General features: G+C 31.8%; 1 long non-coding RNA gene across 3 annotated transcripts; it reads right to left on the bottom strand.

Annotated features, from left to right (window-relative positions):
- Window positions 1-894: 894 nt before the first annotated feature.
- Window positions 895-4,071, bottom strand: LOC139861816 (uncharacterized). 3 transcript variants are annotated; one of them, XR_011763976.1, is made up of 6 exons: window positions 3,933-4,071; window positions 2,894-3,168; window positions 2,639-2,811; window positions 1,867-2,520; window positions 1,578-1,749; window positions 895-1,485 (listed from the first exon to the last, which is right to left on the bottom strand). It is a non-coding gene; the product is annotated as an uncharacterized lncRNA (long non-coding RNA). The 3 variants fall into 3 exon arrangements; XR_011763977.1 differs by having other exon boundaries at window positions 2,639-2,975; window positions 3,116-3,168; XR_011763975.1 differs by having other exon boundaries at window positions 2,639-3,168.
- Window positions 4,072-4,536: the final 465 nt, after the last annotated feature.

The following is a 4,536-nucleotide window of genomic DNA, read 5'->3' as shown; positions in this document are numbered from 1 at the left end:
TACGGAATAACTAATAAACAAATTCAATTGTTAAAGTGAAATCAAACCAATAATAACATTAAACTCAAACAAGAACAATTAAAAGATAATTCATACTTAAAATTCAAAATAAATGAAGTTAAATATTTAATATATATACCATAAATAAAAGTATTTCGGTTTTTTGGTTTGAAACCAAATGTTAATATTACAAACCAAATTCAAACTGAAAACCGTAAATATTTTCGGGTGAAACCAATAAACCAAATGAAAACCAAATAAGCCAACTCACTTTAACCAAATCAATTTGGATTGGTCGGTTTCATGGTCGAAACTGTTTAATGCACACCCCTAGCTACGTGACGTTTCTTGTGTAATGTAATATTTTTTTTTAATTATAAATACTAACTAGCTTAAGACCCGCGAATTCGCGGGTTTTTTTAGGGACGAATCAAAAGTTGATTTGTCAGAATAATTATTTTTTATATAGTATTCGTTAGGTTGTTGAGAAATTGAAATAGTTTCAGTAATATTGTTCAATTATTCATAATAATGCAAGCAAATTATAATGAGGAAAAAAAAAATCAAATAACACAAAGTTGAAAATCATAATATAAAAAGAGGTATGAATATTTTTCAGATTTTGCTTATGATAGGGGTATGACTTCACAAATATTCTTATTAGAGTAACACGTATAATAGTTGGTATGATGTTCAATTATTACGTAGATTTAAACTTTATCTAAAGTGAGTATATGGTAACTGGTAGAGTTTTATCTAAACATTATAATTATAATAGTAGTCCCACGCATATTTGGTTGAGTTCTACTAACCTAAAACATGCAGAGGCGATATTTTAAGTTGTTGTAAAACCATGTTCACGGGTAAAAAGGGTAAAAAAGTAAGAAACCTTATTGTTAACAGTGAAACACTATTTAAAACGTATCACTTAGGAAGTCATGTACTTGAACTTGCAACTTGTCATTACACAATTAGAGAAACCTAAATAATACCCGACAATAACAGCTGATAGCTAGAGCATTGTAAATTTGTGATCAATTACCATGAACCATCCATGAGATTGAAGATCTTGATCTTCAACTAAAACTACAGGTTCACCTAATGCCTTCGACTAAGCTACTACCACACGTTTTATCTGATAATATAACACAATCACATTCCAGAACCGTCAGCATCTTGTTTCTTTATCACACTCTGCATATAGTCCTATACTTGGTCTATTTCTCTTTTCAAGGAACAAAAGTGATTCTGAATTGGTCCCTGATTCAAAAGATTTTGAACTTGCATATATTCGACTCTCTGAAGGCAGAAGGGATTCTGTCTAGGAAATTTGAACTGGCTAAAAGATGGTCTATCTTATCTTCTATGTCTATGCAAATTCCAGTTTCTTCTTATCGGCAAACTTGTATGCCCCACCACCCCACCACCAAGTCTTCTCAATGTATAACATGGTACAACATACCTTGATTACTACATTGACATTATCTGCAATTAGAGGATGGCAACACCAATATCGGTATCAGAAAAATTGGTTTAAATAAAATAAGAAAAAGAAAAGAGTAATGAAGTAATCATACCCCCTTGGTGAAGTTTCAATTGAATGAAACCTAAGTACTCATTAGTTTTGGTTGTTTTTTCATAAAATGCAACCGTTATTAACTACAAGTCTCTCACTTTGAGAGTTCTCCCTCTTGTCATTAACCACATGATCATCGTGATTTGATATATAAATTAACTTGAGAAGAGATCCTATTAAATTTAACAAAAATCTATCAAAAAAATGGTCAAAAGACCATCTTAATAAAAATGTATTTTTCATGATGCAACAAATACAATCAAAACTTTAATTAAGTAACTAAGAATTACCTCCAATGTCAAATGCCAAAGACATATCATTAAATTGATTATGCAACAAAATCGTGGTGTCTTGTTCATTGAAACTGCCTTCAAACGTCTTGGTGACAAAATGGGATTTATAAGGTATAACTGGTCACAAAGCTTGTATGGGTCCAAACGTATCGAGTTGAATTGACCTAGAACACTTCATGCAGTTTCGGTGATTATTATTATTTGAACTTAGGTTCTATGAAGTCTACCTCTTGAAGTAGTCAAACAACATCTGGTAACCAGTAACATGGAATTCGAATAATAGCAAGTCTGCAACAATACCACAAAGGCACACAAACCACACAAACCAATTTCGCGATGAATTAAAACAACTAACAATCACAACCCAAGATCGATTTGACTTTTTTTGGCAAAGTGATTTGACTTTTTCCCAAACTAATTGCATACAACTTCACAACCATTGCCCTTCACATCTTCCGATAATAATAATCAAACTTTGAATTTCCTGTTTGATCCAAAAAAAAAGTCAAACTTCGCGTTCAAAGTCATACCATCGCCATCTTCGTGTTCAACCGGGTCACACTGATATTCAACACTTTAGCAAGCCGAGTTTCAAAGAGAACAAAAGATGTTGTCCCAGTAATATCCTTCACATGAATGGTGGTTTTAACTCTGAAATAATAAAACAAAATATAAAAGGAAATATATAAAAAAAAATATAAAACACAAAACAGTACAAATCAATGGAAGGATAAGTTTGTAAGTTTTGAGAACTAAAAACTGAATATACATGTAGTACACATCTTTAACTCTGTCACATTAGTCACACTCATGAACTGTGTCATCACCCTACAAGACAAGCTCGTTACCGTTATTCCCAACACAACCATAGAAGAACCATCCGTCTCCTGAATATAATTTTATGAATTTTATGACCTCATCCTTGGCAACACAAAAAGATAACTGAAAAAATAAAAAATAATGAGAGTAATATTGATAAACATAAGTCATATTAATAATATCGCAATAGATTCGCTTCTTCTACCTGAAATTCCACATCATGGGTTATCTACACCCATTACCGTTTGGTTTTGAGACCGGATCCTTAATGTACAGTAACGGAAATACTTGTAAACAATCAGTAACACCAGTATCCGATTAGATTAAAACATATGTAAGTTTAACCGTATAGACGATCACTCATATAAACATGCAGATTGCCAAAAAGTACTTGATGTCAAAATTTCATTAGACACAGATAACTCACGCTTGGTCGTGCAAAAACCGCTAGCAGTGGAAATATGGTTGCATAATCTACACCTGGTTGAAAATAAAATAAAATTCATTAGTAACCTTACTAGTAATTTTCGTTAGTAAAACAAACACGTAAGAATTTGCATTATGGGGTATCTAATAGGGGCATAAGAACCACCAGTAATGAACCATATTTGGGGTATCTGAATGTCGAATGATATGGCACAATTTATGCAAGATCATGTAATTCGATATCTACTTACATGAACACCATTAAAAATGAGCCCAATGCCAGAATTTATACTTGGTGATTACTGTGGCTAATAGAGGCATAAGCTAATAGAGGCATAATAACTTTAGGCTTATAACGTCACATTTATATGCGTATCAAAACAATATTCGATTTTGACCCTCTGCACTTCCATGACAAAACAGCACTAAACATCCTCTTGAGACACCTGCTGTACATATCAAAACTGACCACACTCATTTCATTTTCAAACCCATTTCATCTGTAATCTCATTCCAGGTTTGACTTAGAATAGTCAAACCTACACAAAGCACCATCAAATATCAGCCTATCTAACAAAATTTATTACAGAAATCATTGCTGATCAAATAAAATTAACACGCGCATACACCTATATATCATAAATGAAACTAATTTGAAGAGTTAAAACAAAAGAAGCTTCTCACTTTTGTTCACGAATATACAGCTTTCTAAAAACAATAATAAAAAATCAACAAACAAAAAAAAACCCTCCCATATTTCAAATGAAAGGTGAGTGCATATAGGGTTGTTAGTCATTAATTAAAAAAAAGTTACATACTTGAGAAGTATATCCTTCAAGGCCAACATATAAGGCCGAGCATCTTGGATTCCATCGGTTCATTGCTTGATGCTAAATTGGATTCTCTGAGAGTCAAAGAACAGATCAGCCATGTAAGCATAGAATTGAATAATGCAATTAACACCACAAAAATAATTAAAATAATGACCAGGGAAATGTGTGCTGCACTAATAAAATATTGCAAAATAATATTCAAAATGGGCAACAACTAGCATGGCAATGAATACCCGATTCAGTGGATATCCATCCGATCTACCCGATTATTCGTAGATATGGACGATCTAAATGGATATGGATATGGATATGGACAAAAAAATTCATCCATGGATGAACCCGCTTCCACTCGAAATAACTAAATATATAAATTTATCACTCAAATTAGTATCATTTATGTAGTGATATTTCATTAATTATATTCATATTCATCTTTCGTTATATTTTCTCTAAAAATATAACTTTATTCTTATATTTTGTTTTGTTTAATTTAAATGTATTTATCGTACTTTGGTGGTTTAAATGTGATTTCATGTAATTAAAAGTAAGCAACTTAAATGTCGATATCTTTACACATTTAATAAGCTAT

This window comes from Rutidosis leptorrhynchoides, chromosome 8, assembly GCF_046630445.1.
Source record: "Rutidosis leptorrhynchoides isolate AG116_Rl617_1_P2 chromosome 8, CSIRO_AGI_Rlap_v1, whole genome shotgun sequence".
NCBI classification, from domain to species: domain Eukaryota; kingdom Viridiplantae; phylum Streptophyta; class Magnoliopsida; order Asterales; family Asteraceae; genus Rutidosis; species Rutidosis leptorrhynchoides.
The sequence above is the reverse complement of the archived record's forward strand: the minus strand, read 5'-3'. Positions and strand labels throughout refer to the sequence as shown.